At 36.3% G+C, this 21389-nt stretch overlaps 1 long non-coding RNA gene across 1 annotated transcript in view; it reads left to right on the top strand.

Annotated features, from left to right (window-relative positions):
- LOC113839675 (uncharacterized) overlaps positions 1-9303 on the top strand; it is a 71156-nt gene extending 61853 nt beyond the window's left edge. Inside the window, exon 3 of the long non-coding RNA XR_003492236.3 lies at positions 375-9303. This is a non-coding gene — a long non-coding RNA (uncharacterized lncRNA). The remainder of the gene's footprint in view (positions 1-374) is intronic.
- Positions 9304-21389: the final 12086 nt, after the last annotated feature.

Genomic DNA, 21389 nt, shown 5'->3' with positions numbered 1-21389 from the left:
CTGGGAATATTTTGAAATTAAAGTCACAGATAACTGAAAGACACTCTGTTACACATATACGAACAATCAAACCTTGACAATCTTATTGGGCTCTTTTGGCTGGCTAATGTTTCCTTTGAAGGCTGAGTTGGGAATACAAGGTTGAAATATTAGATTTATGGATATCATTTTCAAGCTTATGGTACTTAGAGATAAAAATAAACAATACTCCTCTCTCCCCAACCACTGAGGAAAATGGGTCAATCGAAAATTATCAAAATGACAGGTTTTTCCTTTCATTAAGATTACAAAACACTTAGCATTAGGAAGAATTGTAGAGATTTTTCTGACAGAATTAATTATTCTGAATGATTAGTTTGTTATGCTCCTTGCAGGCACCAAGTTTGGAAGAGGAAGTGCTTTGTCTTTCGATTAAAAATATCCAAACAGCTCCGTGGAGTCATGATCTGAGAAACCAAAACAAGTCCTTAACCATAGATAAATGAAGGTTGGCTGATTCCAGTTTGCAGAAAGCCAGAGGAAGCCCTCTGCTCTGACCCCGCGCCCTCTAGCATCACAGCTGGTGCACGAGCACAAAGACAACTTGGATGTAGATGCTGCTGTGGGCACTTTACACAGGATAGATTGTAAATTTGTCCATTTATGAGTGTCCTGCGGGGGTTCCCACCAACTCAGAAGACAAAGCAAGGGTTGAAGCAAACAAAGAATATCCATAAAAGCTCCTCTGATTGCCACTATTAATAAAATGGAGGCCATAAACAAATTTGCCGTGTACTGTTTCTTCAGTGGGGAAGTAGGAAAGCAGAGGATGCCGTCCCTGAGCTGAATGAGGTGTGTGTGTAACACAGGGTGAATGAAGAAGGTATCTATGCTCTATGAAAAATGGATCTGTCTACCAGAGATGTTTTCCTTTACACTTCTTTCTACTGGACTGTGAACATGAATTTCAGCCATCTGAAATCTCTAATCGCCTTGGTAGGGGTTTGCAAGTTCTTATCTGCAGTCCACATAAAACAGATATATTGGAATTTCTGGGGTGTTTTTGATATTTTGTTTATAAAAATTCAGAAATAGGGAGAATACTTCTGAAATTGTCTTTGCACATGTCAGCATACCCCACTGAGATCCATTTATAACGTGTATTTTTCATATTCATTCACCCTTTCTAGCAATAACGACAAAATTCTTTGGTTTGATGCCAACATCTCTTTGAAGGAATGATAATACAAAGCATTAGATATGTTCCAAAAATCACAGAAGTGTTAAACAAATGACTTAATCTGGGGGGGGGGAGGAGGAATGATTTACATCATGTAACTTGTAGTCTGCCTTGTTCTGCAGGTATACATCCAGAAAACTTTACTGCTTCCCAAAGCTTTACTGTAAAGTTACATACATTGAGTGTTTACTAGGCAATGAAGACCCAAGACAAAAAATATTAAGTCTCAGTTGTTCCCAGAGAATATGAAGGTTAAGAAGGGGCTAAACACTATCTGTGGCCCAGCAGTGCAAACTTCAATTAGGGGCAAAGACCTTCAGGACACCTGGGATCAGTCAATGGCAACTGATGTGCACAGCAAATGCCAGAATTACAGGGTATGAGAACATGAAGATACTACTTGTGCTATAACTTGCTGTATTGAACTTGGGTCCTTTTTCAGATAATTGGTATTTAGGAGTTCGGAGAAGCTTTATACTGAAGAAAACAGGATAACTATCATGGCATTAATTTGCTGCCCAGGGAACCATCAAACAGCCAAGATGTCCACGTGGGTGTTTTTTTGCTTAACTTTAATTAGTGCCAGTTAATTTCTGGGTAGAAACCGGACACCTACCTTAGCTGGAATTTATGATCTGGAAACCACTAAGAAAAGCCAGTTTCCGTTTTTTTACATCGCAAACCTAACATCACGTGGTCACACTCTGTCATGCAGTAATGCTGACAGCAGTGCAGGAAATTGCCTGGAGAAACGCCCTCATTCTATTTCACTTGGAGCTCATTTGTTCTGAAACATCCAGTGACAAAATTATGGTGTGGTTTTTACAGGAGTATGTGTCTAAACTCATACTCCTGCTTTTTCTGCAAATCTGGGTTAGAAGATCTCATTTTTCTCAACCCACACATAACATGCTCTGCCAACTGCACAGACAATGACCTGTATTCATCCACACTGAAACTCTGTTGACATCAGCAGGCTACAACAGAGATAAATTTGGTTGAGTAAGGCAAAGTGCTTAGAAATGGTTTGGTTTTGCTCTTTTACCCAAGGAAAATGCATCTAGAAACATATCATACTTTCATGCTGACATGCAGAAATGTCTTCAACATTATCAGGTGACTGGTACTCCTGCAGATTCACAGTTATTATTATTATTATTTTAAATACATGCTTAAATTGCAAATTCAGTGCATGGTATTTTATTTTCTTCTGCAACACAAATCTACAAATTTGTTTTTATTCTGTTTATTTTATGTTATTCTGTTTTTATTTTGTTCTATTTATTTATTTATTTTATTTGAACTATCAACACATTAGGCATTTCCTGTTTTTAGGAAGCACCTGAAAATAACCAAGACCCAAGCAACCTGAAAGCAAAAGCTGTGGAAAAGATGCATCTGAGATTGTATTTTCTGCAGATTTAACTACATCCTTGAGATAGATGCCTCTAAAATCAACATCTAAAGCCAGAAGTTACATTGGATACATGACTGAATCATTGTTTTCCTTTAAAATGCAGCTTTGTAAGGGCAAAATGTCCTTTACTTGAAGGAATGTTCACTCCCTTTTCTACACAGCACAGAGGAACTGGAAAAAGAGAGGTTTCCTTACAATACTGGTTTTTCATTTGCTTTCTTTTTTTTTTTTTTTTTTTTTTTTTTTGTTTGTTTGTTTTAATCTCAGATTTATACCAAAAAAGAAAGTCAAAGGTGCCATTCACAGAATAGAAAGCTCTCACATATTATAGCTAATATAAACAATTAATTGTATTGTGAATAAAACCAGTTATCAGGTTGTTGACATTGAGACCTGAATGACCAAGCCCTGATACCAGAAGACTTTTTTCAGAGATTCTCAAAATGTGAAATGTTGCTTTTAAATATGTTGAGAGACCAACATTTCAGATTCACCTGCAAACTACTTATTACAAGTATGACTTAGAAATGACCATATCTGATTTTTTTGAGTTTTCTTTGGCTTTGGTATAACCAAATTCAGATTATCCTCCTGCAAAGTTAGTATAATAATATTTAAACACTTGCAAAAGACTTAATTAGTTAATTAATATTTGTACAGTCATAAGAGATTCTTGTCTGTGAGGTACTGTGTTAATTTTACAAGAAATTTCATTGAAAATTTAATAGAGAAATAAATACTTGGGTACAAGTTCCTTACTATATTTTAATTAAATGTATTTTACTTCTTTTGTATTCTTTAACAAAAAAATAAAATGAAGCCAGTAGCACTTCCCCCCTCCTGAACGCCCCCCTCCCCTCCCCAATAAATAAAATAAAATCAAGGAATCAAACCCATGAAAACAAAGCTGTGGTGGCAGAAAGATTTTGTAGTAACTAAGCAATCATCCAACAAGTTTGGAAAAGTACCAGATCATTCCTCTATGACTTGCAATGCTGATTTTCATCTCGTTGCCTGGTTCATACATACCACAAATAACCCCATGCAGAGGACAGTTCTGCATGATGGGAATTCAGTCCCCAGTGCCAGTCCTTCAAAAATTGACTCATTGTTCCTGGAAAATTAGATTGAAGTGAAAACAACTGGGTGGTTCAAAGTAAAGCTACAATTTGGTTTGGGACCACTTACTATCATACCAGATAACTTTTTGCAACAATTTGCTGTCACCACATGTACTAAGGCAAAGAGTCTTATGCTAAAATACATGTTTAATTTACTGTGAGGTTCATTTTTAGCTGGGCTGCCCACAATGCTGGCTTACCAATTTGGGGAATAAAGGAAGTACAACAAGAGTCCCTGACCTCCAGATAAACTGAGACAACGTAGTACAACACACAAGCTCTGAAAGTAAACATCTGTTATGGTAAAATAAAAATGGTAATAGGGGGTGTCTTCTTGGTAAGACATACTTTCTCTTCCCATCTACATGTTTCATATATGACGAAACAATACTAGAAAAATAAATCACACCCTAAGAGACTAAGGAGACCAGCAGATTCCTTTCATGCATATCCACTGGAGAGGAAGTTGAGACACAGTTTGTTGTGCCCAGTCAAGTAGAAAATATTATGCAATGAAGTGCCTGGCTGGATCCATGTAATCCAGCAACAAGGAGAAGGATTACTTCTCCTGACATGTTGGCAATGCTGTAGCACAGCCCAGGATGAAGCTGACCTTTTCATGCAAGAGCATATTGCTGGCTCATGGCTGAACTGGTACCCACCATGACTCCTAGGTCCTTTTCTGGTGAGCTGCTTTCCAGCAGGTGAGCCCCCAACATATATTGGTGAATGTGGTTGTTCTTCCCCAGGTGTAGGACTTCACACTTTCCTTTGTGTCAGCCTATTTTTCCTGTGGAGCACAGCCCTGTGAACAACACCCATCTGGTGTTCCAACCCTTTCTTCCAATTTTGAATTGCCTGTAAACTTGCTGAAGGCACATTATGTTACATCATCCCAGTCACTAATAAAGATTCTTTGAAGTTTTAAGCACAGTATATGATTTTTCTAACATCAGTAGATACCTGCTGATTCATGAAGATGATGCATATATCACCATGCTGAATTTTTCATAAAGAACTGGTACATAATGCATAATTTGTAGTTGTGTGACAATGACAGAACATACATTCTATTCTTCTCTATTTGGTTTATAACATTTTAGACTGCATTTTGGACTTTCTCTGAGTTGTGTGATATAAACAACCAATGAATTGAGTTCTCTCATCACTCAAATCATATTCTGTCTCTTTTCCGTGGCAAGGAAGTCAGGCTCAAGTACGTTGTGGCTGTCCCTCTACTCAGAATTAGACATAAAGTTGAATAGAATATGCCACACTGTCCATATCTGGTACATACTAAGAAAAGCTAAATGATGTCTCATGTTGACAAATTCAGCCTTAAAACATACTCTCAAGAACAAAATATTTGGAAAGTCTAAGAACTTCTGAGTAGCTACCCAAAATTTATGTCATTTTTCTCCACAAAACAGATACTTCTGCAATACTTCATACTTCATGAGATTTACTATCAGAACCCTAGGCTAACTATCAGAACTGATATTTCAGTGTGACTTTCAGATGTACAAGAAGTCCACTTAACTCCGTAGTGCTTATTCTCCAGAGTGTAAATCTTCAGGACTAGGCATGTGCTCAGGACTGCTATAAGAAGATAGAAAGGGAAAAACACCTGGTGCTCTCCATGGCTATGAGCCATCTCTGAGAGACTGGAAATTTCATCACGGCAAGAGAAGAACATGCTCTGAAAAAGACAATAAGCATGCTCTGACACTACTTACATGGAAATCCAAATTGTTGCAGATGATGTCTTTCGAAACTAGTCAAATACTGTGGAAAAGACAAACCTCTAACTTGAGTAATAATTGGTCTCTTCAATAATCTCTCTGATGCACTTTATGGCTGGAAGGAAATGAAGGTGTTTTCACTTCCAGTTCTTTGCAAGCCATCTTAAAGGGATGCTGAGTGATGCAATGTACAAATACTATTGCTACAGAATGAATGAATACTTGTAAACTAAAACTGCCCATCAATACCTGCAAGAAATGTCAGACTTGGAAGGAAAGTTCCAAAGGGAAGAAAAAATTAACTACATGATGACAGATCAGGCTTTCATTTCCCATCTGCTGATGAGAAATGAGATGAAGGTGATAGCTTCTTGAGAGACTCTTGTATATTGATCTCCTTCCTGAAGAAAGGAAGATGTGATGCATGATAGTTTCTTACTTTCTTCCCCTTATATTTGCTACATACTGAGAGTGGTAAAGAAGGTTTCCACATGAGCCAAACTGTAGCCCTTGAACCTTACACCTACCTGTCATAAACAGCAGTTCTATATATTGTGTGACATTCATCATTGTCGCAAATCTCAGAAGCAGCAGGACTTTAATCTTTTCTTTTGAGAGTGAAGTGTGATTTGTCCCAACAAATCAGGTCAAGAGCACTCAGTCATGTGAACCAGGTCCTTACTGCCAAACCAAGGTTTCCTTCAGGTCTTGCCTCTAAGACTTTCAGCTAATTGCTAGAGAGATCCTCCTCTCTTCTTTTACTTTTTCTCTCAGCTCAGGTTGATTCTCTCTACGTCCACCCAAGCATGGATTTAGTTCACCTCTTTCAGTCTTACATGCTCATTCAAGCCCATTCTGCTGGCTGCTTGCTGCATTACAGTCCCGTGTATTCTTACAGTGTGGCATAACAGTTTCTCTTCCATTTGAGGTCCTACTCAGTATGCTTCTTGAAGCCCAGGAAGAAGCACTGGTGTCATATTGGTTTTTCCTGGAAAGGTTTAATTGGCAGTAACCCTACTGCAAGCCTCCTTCCTGACATTCTTCCATATGCATGTTGGCTTACTCTTCAAACCGTGTCACCATGACATTCACGCACCTTGTTTGCATGACTTGGACACAACATGTGGCTGCCCTCATTTGGACAAATGAGGTTTGTCAAATATGTAAGTGAATTATATTTTTACCTGTCTTGGTTATTTAAAAGTGGTTTCATCTTAAGCTCCCTAGCTCAAAATATGCTCATAAAATTTCTTCATTAAAACTACATTGTCATGATTCAGAAATGAAATATTTGTTTAAAACACGTTTCTGATAATTTTCTTAACCTGTAATAGGAAAAAAATAAATTTTTAATTATAGTCTAATTTACTAACATAAATAGTCCCATTGATTTCAATAGAATTACATGAATTAGTGAAATTAGAAATTTTTCCCTGAGGTAAACTTTTAAATTAAGAGTTGATGGAAGTTCTTGATATAGGTAACTGTTGACTGAATTTGAAATATATACCTCTGATTTCAGACTCATTTTTTACTTTTAGACTTGGTATGCTTGCTTATTTAAATCTTAATCAATGGAGATGAAAGGAGTCTCAATAGAAAAATGAAATGTCAGCATATTTCTGTTTCTCCTCTTGCTCTTCATTTAAAAACTGATTGTTTTAATGTTTTATTATTATTTTTTTAAGTAACTGAAATGATTGTCGAAAGCTAAGTCTAAATGTTTGTCATGTTTGGCAGGTAAAGTTATATTCTTGCTTCATGTTATTTATTGTTTTGCTATTTATTGTAGCAAATAGAAGCCTGGATCAAGATGGCAATTGCATTGTGCTATACAGGCTGGAGCAGAGGAGGGATTTCACGGCCTGTACCAACATTGCTTATATGCGCAAATGTAAAGAGATACATTCCATAAGTCTATGTGTATTCCTACACATGTGAGTATGAGTGTGTGTGGACACACTTGCTCATGCACATGTGCACTTTGCCCTTGCTTTGAGTCTGATGTGCAGTGAGAGAATTTTAATCCCATGTATTGACCTTTCTGAGAAACAATTGGAAAGAGAGGAGGGGGAAGCATACACCTGCAGTTTATTTCCTTTGAAGAGATGCCTTTAAGATAATAGAGATGAGGTGGAAGAAGAAAACTGCCCGGTGCCAAGAGATTTGTTCACAATGCAGTTAATATACAGCCTCAGATGTTGACAGTAAACTGTTACCACTGAAATGAAGAACAGTATTGCCAGGGGGTCACGGAGCAGCAAGTGCAATTGATTAGAGGTATAAGTCTTAAGATGGCAGCAGGGAAAATGTTCAGTGACCAAACCAATGTGTTAAATGACCTTTCCTCTAGATGTGTATAAGATTATTCTTTTAAAGCTGAATTTGCATTCAGGTGCTTTAGCTTAGCTGGCATTGAAGTCCCTGGAAGCATAGTGACTGTCTATGGGAAGATAATTTAGAACAAAGAATTCATGGAGCATTTATTTAGCATGAAGAATTGCCAGCCTGATATATGAAAACAGAACTACAAGGGAATCCAGAAATAAGGTGCAAGAAGCATAATTTGGCTAATGTTTCTTGGTGATAATTCCCATTTAAAGGATAGTATACTGATGTCAGTAGTAGCTTTTCAGGAGATGTTTGGCTGGGCCTTTAGTATCATCAGTCTGTAGAGATCTTTTAAATGGTATGATTGGATACTATTTTAGGCAATAGACTCCTAAGCAATTACATTGCTTATGACAAGCCACTTTTTTTTTTTTTTTTTTTTTTTTTTTTTCCCATTTAAGTATGACACATTCTGCAAGTGCAAGTTTTGGTATGTAAAAATTAAGACTGGGCAATTTTAACCATGTTAAAACTTGGTACATCTTTGGCAATTATTCTTGGTGCTTCTTTCTTTGCTCAGTAAGAAAAAATACAGGTTGCAGTACACTCAGATTCAAACCATTAGTATACTCTTGCCACATACTGTTGTTTCTATGTAATTCAATGCTGACAAAAATAATACACCTCTTACTGGGTTATGAAATCTTTTTCAGCAACATAAATTCTTTATTCTTCACATTCTGTTTATGCCATACTGTGCTCTGGATCTTACTGATGTGGAGAAACTCACTGCACTATTGTGATCTAAAACAGATTTGAATGTAACATTCCAAAGATGAAAGCTTTACTAACAGCAGTATGGAGTTCCTGGAAGAAATCTCTGTTCTCAATATCCTCTGTCGGAAGAAATGTTTTCAGCTACAAGATAAGTTCATGCTCTTCACAACTGAGTAGTAAAAGTGCCTACTCTCAGACAAACTGAAGTATTCTGCAGATGTGGTTACGTTGTCGTGGCAGTAGACTTTTACTGGTTATATTGGTATTTCATATTTGCACTGTAAAAGTTTCAAACACAAAGACAAGTTACAGTTTTCAGCTTCAAATGTTTCTTGATAAACTATGAGTAAATGCTTTAATTTTATCATGACTTCTGTTAAAAATCACTCTGCTAAAAACTTTAACTTATTGTTAACTCAGAGTGAGTTAAAGTATTATCTGTTATAAATCTTACAATACAATGTTGCATTATGACTTTTGACATATTTCATGGTTTCAAGATCTTGTTTTAAGACAGCTCTTTGTTTAAGTATGACAATAGAACACATCATTTGCTATGACAAAAAGTTGATGTTCATATCTAAGAAAGATAGAAATATGAAGGAAAATGTCAGAAAAGCTCTCTGTCCCCACACCAGGAAATACTACTGTTATACTACCAGAATGTACTATTCTCTCATTAAAAAGAGTGCTTATTCAAACACACTGAATTCCTACTTTTGCTTTTTTTTTTTTTTCTTTTTCTTTTTAACATACAAATTCTTACACCAGAATAACACCTAAGCTCATATTTAGACAATATTTTTTGAAAGCTTGATAGAGCTGATAGGCATGGTTTTCCCTTAGTTTGAGTACGTAACACGTAAGAGGAATTCTGTTGTTCTCACATCCTGTTTTGCTCACTGTTTTGGTATCCTATAGCTGGCATCTGAGAAACACTATAAGTACCTGGTGTAAGAAACTATCAGCATTGTACAGCCTTTAGCAACTATTCACAGGCAGTACACTCATATACACCTCTACAGTCAAAAACAATTCTCCTATTTCAGTTGTGATATATAGCATTGGATTTTTCAGTTGCTGTAGCCAGGAAAGAAAAATGTGCTTATGTTATTTATTTTATTTTATTTTATTTTATTTTATTTTATTTTATTTTATTTTATTTTATTTTATTTTATTTTATTTTATTTTATTTAGGGGTAACACACTTCAACAATCAAAGGCAGAAACCAGCTAAAAAGTCACACAGAACTGTATTTAAAATCACTGGTTTGGTAATATGGGGTGGGGGTATGTGTGGGAGAAATCCCCTTAACTAAACGCATTAGAAAAATGGAATGAATGTAAAATTCAACAGTTTAATTGGATCCCAAGGAATTATCTTGGAACCTGCAAGCTGGCTTCCAAGCTCTGCTAACCAACTTACCTTCACCAAATGCTTAAAGGCTTTCCTCACATTGTCAAAAGCATTTTTAAACAAGCACAGCACTCAGCTACATACCATGACAAATTTTGCCTGTAGGCTGTTAAAGTGGCTTTAAACTCGTGAGGCGTGCTCTTAAAAATATATATATGCTTTGTACATACTTCATCCCAAACTGCCTCCCTCACCCCCAGCTTTTTTTTTTTTTTTTTTTTTTTTTTTCTCTCTTAGCCTTTTTATCTCTGAAGCTTAGTGGAGTTATTAATTAATGAACTTGTGCATTTTCCGTCTTTAGCTGCTGAAGAGTGAGGAACTGTCAATCAGATGGGACCCTCCTGAATTAGGTGAATGCTGACATTTGGCAAGTGTCATCACAGTTGCCTGCCCATGCCCTTGTAATGCTCTAAGCCAGTGACCCTTTCCTCTTTGTCACACATTTCAGGTAGCACTCAGAGCTCATTGTGTGCAACTGAGGTCAACCGCCAACCAACCAAGTGCTCTGTCCTGTTCGCACAAAGCTTTCCCTGAAGGCAAGAGAAAAGAATAATAAAAGGGGGAAATGGCCTGCTGAGCAAAGGCTCTGAGTCTTTTATAACAGGAGGTCGTTTTTGATTATAGGAAGGAACCTTCTGTGGCCATGGAAACCAAAATGCCACACAAAAGCCAGAGGGTGCTTGGGAGGTAAACAAGATAGATGAAAGGTGATGGTGATTTTAATCTCCACAATCAATGTACTTAGGTGGGTGACTTTAATTTAATCCATGTCTGATTAACCCTCTCCCTTTGTTTATACCATTATAAGAGGTTTTCTCCTGCAAAAATTTTTAACAAATGTAAAAAAATTCCAGGGGAGGGCTGGCCACTGCAGTGTTTTCATCCTATTCACCCCCCTGATGTAATCATGGATGTTCTCATTATCCACATAAATGCCTAATCCTTCTTACTCCTGCTAAGCTTATCCTCAGTGCTATATTTTGAATGAGAGAGTGAAAGTTCTTATACAAATACAAATTCTTGTGACTTTCTTTTTTGGACACCTAGCAGGATGAAATAGCTGGAAACAATGGCACTCGGTAAGGAAACCTTTTCCATCAAGAAGCCTTGGAGCAGTTTGGTGAAAACTGGTTTTGATTTGGTTGAGTTATGATCCCTTGAAAACTGCACATTGTGCATGCTTAGACATTTTTAAATAACAGCAGTGGTTTTAATGACAGCTGAATGTTCGGAAGGAAGTTGTGCCGTGCATGCGTGCGCGGCTAATTTACCTACTTACTGAAAAATATACTCAAGGGTAGTGCTCTGAATGAACCCTGCCACATTCAGTTTAGGTTGGCTTACATGACTGAAAATACTCTTGGACTGCTGCATAAAGTTTTCCACAAGGATGAGCATTTTATGGATGAGATTTTCAAAAGCAAGGAGAGCATATCCCACTCAGGAGGGAAAGAGGGAATTAAAAAAGGCTCAGAGGAATTTGTGTTTCTATGTCTTTTGGGGTTAAGGAGTAGATTCAATAAAGACAGCCATTTAAGTACTTGTCTCACTGTCATTAGAGCTTTAATACCTCGCTGAATCTTGACCTGGCCCCTGAATGGAAACAAAATGCAGACTTATTCACTTAGGCTTCCTAAACCATCTGTAGGAAGAGAAAAATGCTTCAAAGTAGGGTTTGCAGGAAAAACTGTGAGAACTCACTCACTTCAAGTTATTTTGTCACTTTCTAGAGCCAAGGTTCTTTGCCACGGCATATAATATTTGTATTTAACTAGCCAAAATCTGGGTCCTTTCCTGAGGGTAGCTGCCTCTCTCAATCCTTTGAAAGAGTGAAGCAGGTCTTAGCATTTCATTTTTAAAAACAGGCAGAGGAGGCACTGTAACTGTTGCTGCCCACTCTACAGAATAACCTGAAAACAAGGGTTCTTGCTCAAGGAGAAAGAGTGCTGAGTGCCATGGCCTTGTCAATGCCAGGATGCTTCAGCCTGGTCCTGTGCTGCCCAACTGAGCAAGTCAAGCCTGGAGAAGAGGACTAGCTGGAGCTGGGCTGCTCTTCAGAAACAGATGTGAGCATTGGTGTCCCAGAAAGGAAAAAAAAACAGTGTGTGGGTTCCTAACCCTGTAACTCTGTCAGAATGATAAGATCCCTCTGAGAAGATGACACTTTGGCTTACAAGGGAACAATGTGATTGAATGCTAGGTCACAGCAGTTCTTTGCTTGAATTGCAGTAACACTGCAAATACTTCAGGAACTTGAAGACAAAATAAACAGGTGTAAAAGAGACAGAATTGAAACACTTTTCAGAGCTACAATTTCAGGCAAATAAAACTTTCTAAATCCTGTTTTTCATCTGCTCCTAATTGCATAAAGGTGGTTGCAGATGTTGCAATGTCTGATTTTTAATTAACCTACTGTTATTCACTTGAGAGGAATGTGGGATTTCTATGCCTTGAATGCAGAGAGTTAGAATACTAATTATAAACTTCCCAATAGATCCTACTTTTCTGGGGCTTGAGTCTTCCTCTGCAGCTCCCCAGTGGGACCTCTATCCATTAAGATATCCACTAGATACTTTGAGACAGACATCAGAGAGAGCTCCTCAGTCAATGACAAGCTCTTTTTAAATAAAGTAAAAATCACAGAATCATAGAGTCATTTAGGTTAGAAGAGACCTCTAAGATCATCTCGTCCAGCCTTCAGGCTATCACTGCCAAGTCCACCATTACAACATTTACTGAATCCATGACTACTCGTTATTGAAGACACTGTATCCAAGAATCTTGTGAGTCTTAGTTACAGTCATTATCTCTCTGTGACCCAACTGCTGTTTAAATCATTTATGTAAAATGAAGCAGCATAAACAAGCAGGAAGCATCTTTCAGTAACTTTCATACTAAGAATAGAAATTTTAAGTTAATGTATCTGTTTGATCTGATACTAGTCATGGAGCAGGGACACAATCAATTCCTCTTTATCCTTGTTCTCTTCTACTCTGGTTAGCTACAGTCAGAGATTACCTTCTGGTGCTCCTTGTTAGCAAGTCCCCACCATACAGCTAAGAGGCATCTGAAGTTAGAATGTTACATACAAAAAATGTCAGTATGTATAGCCTTCTAGGTGACAAAGTACTTAAGGTACCTTCAAGGTTGGCTTTCCAGGTTCTTTTAGTATAAGTTTTTCAACTCGTTTTCATGAGTCTTTCCACAACTGATTTTTTTCAGGCCTTTCAAAAGCCTCTACTGCAATGTGTTCTGTATCTAATATCTAGAGAGGTCTATAGTCAATCAACTAGCATAAGAATTGCCTGTGTGCATTAAACCTATGATGGGATGCAAAGAGCTTTTCTTCTCCCTTCCTATTTGTATCCATGCAGGTTGCCTACAGTTGCAATGATCCATGCTATGAAGATTTAAATTTGAATTAAACTTCCTTTAGACTTTTCATGAGCTAAGAGCTAAAGAGGACTAACCTGTGATAGATTTGAGATAAACTTCTTTTGCCTAAGTATGTTCAGGAAGAGTTTCCTAAGATTCTCTGCAGCATACTAAATTTGGCTTGTTTGAGCTAACAAACCCAAGGATTATTGTTAGCAATGTGTTGTGTCACAGTGAAGCACTCAAAGCACCATTCTCACAAAGGAACAAAGGAAAAACAAATACTGTAATCCTTCCCTAGTTTTACTCAAGCAAAATTCAGCTATTTAATAAGAACCTCAAGACTGGTTGTGTCAGATGGATTTGTAAAGTTCTGCCTTTTGACAGAGTACATTGAATCAAAGAGTCTGTTTCTCAGACAAGTTTGTTGCAGGGCATGAGAACAGATCAGCCCAGTTGGATGGAAATGAAAACTGAAAGACTTGTCCAGTATTTTGGCAGATTTCAAGACCTTCCACTCATCTCTCAGAGGGTCACATTCTTGTTTTTGCCCTGTTCATGTGAACATTTGTTGGTCTTTTTAAGAAGGCAAAGGATGAACAAAAAAAGCAAAGGAAGCGGTGGACATACATGTACACCACATAGTGGGATCAATAGCTTACTCTGTAAAGATAAAAGTAACGTATCACATCATTTAGACAGCAAATTATAGAATTACTTAAGAAATAGAGGATAATGACTGAATGGAAGGGAGAAAGCTTTTTATTGACCTGAAGGGAATGTGAATAGTATCAAGACTGAGAATATGGCTATGAAGATGAGGAACCGAAGAGAAAGATGATAAAGTGAAATTCTAGATTTTGCTTATATTCCTGTGAGGACTTTTGGGCCATTTACCACCATGACTGTTTCCACTTGACTCATTTGACTACCTCAACAACACTTTGCAGATGCAAAGCAAATTTTGCTTATTATTTTGTGTGAATATGCCAAAGTTTAAGTTGCCAGCTTCTTTGGTATATTTTAAAATACTCTATTTAGAAAGAAAATAAAACTAACAAACAAAAATGCCACACTCACTCACTTCAACATATCAGAATAAATGCATTATTTATTACCTGCTTCACTCTGTTGAAAGAATCTCAAGTTCCAGTGGATAAACCTGAGATCTTGAAAAACAAAAAGGCCTGTTCTTTCTTTACTGTGTGGTCAGATTGTGACAAGCACAGCATCTGAATCCAGACAGATTGCTAATGTCCTGTGAAGTTACAAGTGTCCATGTCTGCTGCACAATAACAGAAATGTTATGTGGCCAATTTAGGCAACCCAGTGACCACCATGAAATCTGTTGATGTATTCCTTAGAATTAATGTGGATACTTAGCCAAACCTCTTTGGCTGAGCAATTGAGCTTTATCATACTCCTTTCCTCTTCTCCCAGCTAAAAATATAAATACCCTTATATTTATGCTAGTGCAACACCACCTACTAGGAGGCAAGGGTAAGAAAGCTTGCTCTTTTAAAAATTAATGAGCCTTGGAAGGAAATGAAGCTGAGAGAGTATGAAAGCATATGAATTTCTCCTATACAGAAGAACCAGCATTCATTAAACTGTAACCCTACACTGTTCAAAGCTCCAGTCCACTTCAGCAGTAGATTACTCTGAGTAAGGATGATAGAGTTCAGAGTGTCTGTTCTTCTCCTTCCTGGAAAAAAAAAAAAAATAATAATAATAAAAAAAAATATATATATATTATATTGTATATTATATATGTAAATACATATATTTTATGTATTCTATATATGTATGAATATATATATATATACATATCGCTGTATCTGTGCATTACAAGATTAACAAAGACACTTATTTTGTCATAACAACATGCACCTATGTTCTAGATGCAATAAAACTGGGTCTTCCAGTAGTCCAAGGATATGGGAGATTTATATCCAGTAATATTTTTAAGGTCCACTGAACAGACTCTTTGCAATGGTAGTAATTGTAACCAAAACCCTATTTTTAGAAGACTATCAAATGTTGGGACTTGCATTAACTGAGCATTTTCAAAATGGTACCCTAGAGTTTTTGATACGATTTTATATTAGAACTTGATGAAAGCAAATGTTCTTACACCTACTTCTAGTAAGCATGATACTGATTCTTTGTTGCTCTTTTTACTTGAAAGGATTAAAAAATATATATCCTTTTATAGCTCTTCTTAAATACAAAGAGGCAGAAAACTATTGGTAATGAACATATTACATTATCAATATATATTTGTTTCCCAGATATGATTGCATAACTGGAATTTTTATTAGTAATATTATTTATTTTTTTTTACAGGAGGGTGTTAATCTTTCTCATCCATCAAGAAATACATTATCAAAGAATACATACATATTCCAGGCCAAAATGTTAAACAAGAGAGTATTGACCAGGAGTCCTCTTTTGTACATTTCAGACTTTTTTCCATATTTAAGCTTGTATTGAGGGTAATTTCTATAACAAATGTTCCTATCAATGAAATCAAATGAAAGTTGATTATTATTGATATATTAATGTAAAAATATTGTGTTCACATTTACATTGGTATAAATGTTATTCTTAATACCATCTGGGAATAAACGATACCCCTTGCAACACAGATCATACAGAAATGTCAGTACCTATGTTAATGAACCATTTTACCAGAATCCCTACATATCACCAAATATAAATAAAGAAATACAACCTTACAACCCTAAAAGGAAATTGCTGTCAGATATGATAGATTGTATTTCCTGGCTCTATAATTGGTAGATTTATATTTAGTCTTCAACTGATTATCAGCTATCTATGCTGTGTTTATTGCATCATCAGTCACTAAGAGATGTTCAAATAATTTCCATGCATCATCAGTAACTAATGAATCATCAAATAATTTCCATGAAGATGCAGATACACCATTACACAGCCATGTACACAGTTTTTTGAGATTTACTTGCTTTGTCTTTAAAAGGCCAGCTGTACAAAGAGTGACTTGACAAATATAAGACTAAGCCTGTATTCTCTCCAAGCAGTCACAGTTGCCATTTTCAAACAACATTAATGAATGCAAGTAGGATTGAGTCTCAAACAGTGTCTCGAACAATTCTGCTTATCTCAGGATAATACAGGATATGCAGTCCCAAAATCAGAATAATATTCAGGTGCTAGTCACAAGAGGGAGCTCAGTGCTTCATGACTATAATAGAAATACTTCTGGAAAAAAAAAAAAAAAAATCAAGCAAAATTTGAATAGTTCATAAGAGGATACAGAATTTATAAATCTATAGCAATTTTCAAGGCTTATACGGCTTATACTATGTTAATTCATCTTGGATTTATTTTACAGTATCAGCCTTTGGCATTCAAGAAGAAAAATATTTCCCACTCACCTAATATATACCTCCCTTTCTGTGTCTTTCATCTTCAGTTTCTCATACTTCTATTTCTTTGTCAAAAGTAAGAATAAAATGTAATTGAGGATGATACTTCATAACAGCAGCTTAAGGCAAAAAAAAAAAAAAAAATCAAACCAAAACACAAAACAGTAATACTATATTAGTCTTAGGAGTGGACCAGAATAAAACTTTTTATAGTGGTAAAAAAAACCACTCATCCATAAGTTTGAAACGTTAAGTTTTCCTTGAAATGTAATTTTAATATGATAAATAAAATTCAGAAAAATGGAAATTGATTATTTGTAAAAAGTCTGGTTGCACACCTGAGATACCCTGGCCTGATGACAACACTTTTTAGATAAGTTGTAGAGCATCATAGCCATGTGTACCACCTTGCTATGCATCCTCACAGTCAGTTACACCTGCTGCCCAGGAATCAGAAAGTGGATGAGCTAACATGGAACCAACCTGGTTATTCTGGGAAGTACAGCTAGTTTTCCTCCCTAGAACAGTGCAAAGCAACTGAAATGGTCATATATGTCTTACTTCTTCATGTAGAGTGCTTTATCTCTTAACCTTGAATGTCTTAAGACATTCTAGCCGTATTTCACACTCTACACTACCTGAGACATCTCTCACTCCATCTTGCAAAACTGAAATAATCCTCATCTCCTCTTGGAAAGATTTATTCTTTTAATTTAAAAGGGCCACCATGTTCTACCATTTTTACTAAGCAAGAAGTCAAGTCCTGCTATTTTACTAAGGTCATTTATTTAAGAAAAAAATAAAAAAAATAAAAAGCATGACATATAATAGTATAAATTCAATAGTATAAATTCAAATCTCCAGTTTAATTACATCAATTTATGAATTAAAGTATTTGTAATTTTTAAGAAACTGTTTTTTAAAATTAAAGAGGAAGCACCATCATTTTGAAGAGCATGAGACTGTGCTTGCAAGTAGTTGAGTCCTTGCACTAGGAAAAAAACAGCCTTACTTATGAATACAAGCAATGATTCTATGATAGACATGCACAAAGATAAAGCATTTACACTTTCATGTATACATAATTGACATAAAATATGTAAAGATAAAAAATTATTAAAATTATCAATTGAAATTGTTTTTGAAAGAAGCTAAATGCTAAGTAGCCTATGTTTTTTGTCTGATGTACCTTTTATCCATTAAAATATTTCCTCCAATTTTTTGAAAAGATTATATAAATGTTTAAGTTGATTTCTGCCCTAATTTCCCCCAAAAACAAAGTATATGTTATTAAACTGTCTGTGTAGCCTTCCTCTGTATAAATATTAAAATGTGTTGGTTGGTTTTAGCTAGAATATCCATTTGGAAAAGAGACCCTGTGATGGAATCCCATCCCCATGGAATTTAAGAAAAACGTATACAGGGATCCTCCCAACTCTTATTATGGTTGTTCAGAAACCGAAATGCAATTACTATCTGACCAAGCAGTGTATGCATAAATAACTAGGTAATCAATGCTAGTGACTCAGACTATATAAACAGTGCTCCTTTCTTGCCAGCAAGTTGGAAAATGGAGGATTTCAGAGGGAAATAAGGATATTCCAGTGTGAAAAACAGAAGACAGAAATCCATAGAAAGCTGTGCTTCCTTGGTTACTTTTTTCCACAAAAGACATTTCTGTTCACATAACATTAAAAGACTTGTCACATGGCCATGAAGTATATTCAAAAGAGGCCATGTGGTTTACCCTGAGACAAAAATCAGAAAATCACACTTTCAACAATCTAGAAGTTCTTATGATCAAGGCAACACACAAAGTTGTAAATTAGTACAGGCTATTTTGAATTAATTCAAGTATTATTGCCCTTACGGGCAATGTTTTGGCAGCTAGGATCTGATGGCTGTGAGACTCCTCAGCCACACACTTCACCTAGGGACATCCCATCCCTGAAGGCTGCTAGCTATATCCCACTGCTCTTCTCTGAAGGAAATCTGAGGAGGCACAGATGGTCCAACTCTACAGCTGTAAAGGCACTAAGAACATCAAAGTCAAGACTTCATTTCCCTCCAGCACAGCAGGTTTTAAAACAACAACAACAACAACCAAAACCTCCTAGACTGTCTATAGCTCAGGAAGTAATCTCAGCCCAAATTGGCAAGAACCCAGATAACTTCAAAATGGAAAACATGCAATTAATTTGCTAAATGCAAGGTGACATGCCCGAGAAGACAGTTTGTGTTTGAAATTAGGGAAAGCTGATCAAAAACTGTGTTTTCTACTAAGGAGGAAATAGTCATCTTGAATCTAAGACTTAGAACACAATTTTATTGTACTCTCATTCAAGTGTGCAATGCCTGATTTTAAATTAAGCAAATCTAATGAATTAATATTTGCCTCCTGCTATCGTACATCTGTGTCACACTTACTGAATGACAATCCTGAATATTAGAAAAATATAGAACTCTTTATAATTAAGGATCTTATAAACAACAAAATAAAAACCCAACTCCCCAAACTATATCCTATTGCTAAGAATAATCCAGTGGTATTTTAACCACCTTACTGAACAGACAGGCCTTACATTGCGCTCTGAATTTCACTAAACTTGGGCTCTGGCAGAGGGCCAAAGGAAGCAGGTTTCAGCAGCATGGGCCCTCCACTGAGAACACCCTACTGCCAGTCCTGCCGAGCCAGGGCACTGCACATTCATTTTATGTGTAGTGCTCCTGTGTCTCACAACTGCTATGTCTGATATTTTCTTTATGACTTCAGCTTATTTGCAGATTTGGCTGTGAGATGTATTTTCACACAGTACTCAATGCAAAGTCTAAAACTGAAACTCAGAAGTACAGTCTACTAAATTTAACTGAATTAACTTGATCTCTACAAATAATAACTAATGAAAGAAAAAGAAATCTATTCCTATGCAGTTTCAACAATTTCTGTCATGATGACACCAAAAAATATTATAGTAAAAGTATATTGTGCCTTGGCAGCCAAAAGGGCAAACCACATTTGGGGGCCATTAAACACAGCATAGCCAGCTGGTCAAAAGAGGTTATTTTCATGCTATATTTAGTATTGATGTGGTCTCATTTTGAATATTCTATGCAGTTCTGGGCTCCACAATATAAAAAGGGTATTAAGATACTTGAATGAGTCCAGAAGAGGGCAACAAAGATGGTTAAAGGTCTGGAAGGCATGTCCTATGAAGAGAGGCTGAGGACATTTGAGTTATCTAGTTTGAAGAGAAGAAGGTTGAGAGGAAACCTCTAAAACCTCTAAAACTTCCTGAGGAGGGAAAGTGGAGAGGGAGGTGCCAGTCTCTTCTCCTTAATAACTGATAACAGAACACGTGAGAATGTCAGAAAACTGTAACAGGAGAGGTTCAGTCTGGATATTGGGAAAAAATTCTTCACCTTGAGGGTGATCAAACACTGGAACAGGCTTCCTAATGAGGTGGTTGGTGACCCATGCCTGTCAATGTTCAAGAGGCATTTACATAATGATCTTAATACTATGCTTTAATTTTTGGTTAATGCTGAAATGGTCAGGCAGTTGAACTAGATGATCTTTGAAGGTCCCTTCCAACTCAACTCAACTCAACTCAACTCAACTCAACTCAACTCAACTCAACTCAACTCAACTCAACTCAACTCAACTCAACTCTTCTACTTCTATTCTATTCTATTCTATTCTATTCTATTCTATTCTATTCTATTCTATTCTATTCTATTCTATTCTATTCTATTCTATTCTATTCTATTCTATTCTATTCTATTCTATTCTATTCTATTCTACTCTATTCTACTCTATTCATCTACTCTACTCTACTCTACTCTACTCTACTCTACTCTACTCTACTCTACTCTACTCTACTCTACTCTACTCTACTCTACCCTACTCTACCCTACTCTACTCTACTCTACTCTACTCTACTCTATTCTTTTCTATATACAACCTTACCTGTCAATCAGGTGAAATTGCTTCATCTGACACAATCCCAGAGAAGACAGAAAAGTAATGTTAGGTCACTAGTAGTCGATAACCACAAATACTCACCAACATCTTTCTGTTCTACATCATAGACTGGTATTCTTACCTGTTAATCTCTTCACCATGGCAACTTCTGTTTAGAAAGCTACCAATGTCTGGTATATTTTTTCTGTGGATCATTGTGCCTTAAAGTATAAGGTATTTTGGCAAATATATGCATATTAAAAATATATATGGATATTTTAAAATATATTAATATAATAAAATAATAAAATTTGACATGTATATGCAACAGAGTCACAAATACATGATCTGTAGGTGTAGTGCCAGTATTATCTTGATTACAAAGGAGTATGAAATCAGTATTTCCTATGATATTTCTGATTGATGTTATGGTAATAATTCTAAATATGCCCAAGTGCCTAGTAGCCTCTAACTGCCGACGAATGAGAAATGTGAAGACAAAATTGACTGAACATCTAATGATATCAGTGAAAAATTATATTGGGTTCTCATTTCACTTGTAGAACAGAAAGAACAGCTCTCAATATAGCCATATGGGAGCCTGAATGCCTCATTTCTC

The sequence above is a fragment of the Anas platyrhynchos genome, chromosome 1 (assembly GCF_047663525.1).
Source record: "Anas platyrhynchos isolate ZD024472 breed Pekin duck chromosome 1, IASCAAS_PekinDuck_T2T, whole genome shotgun sequence".
Taxonomy (NCBI): Eukaryota; Metazoa; Chordata; class Aves; order Anseriformes; family Anatidae; genus Anas; species Anas platyrhynchos.
This window is presented reverse-complemented; position numbering and strand designations above follow the sequence as displayed.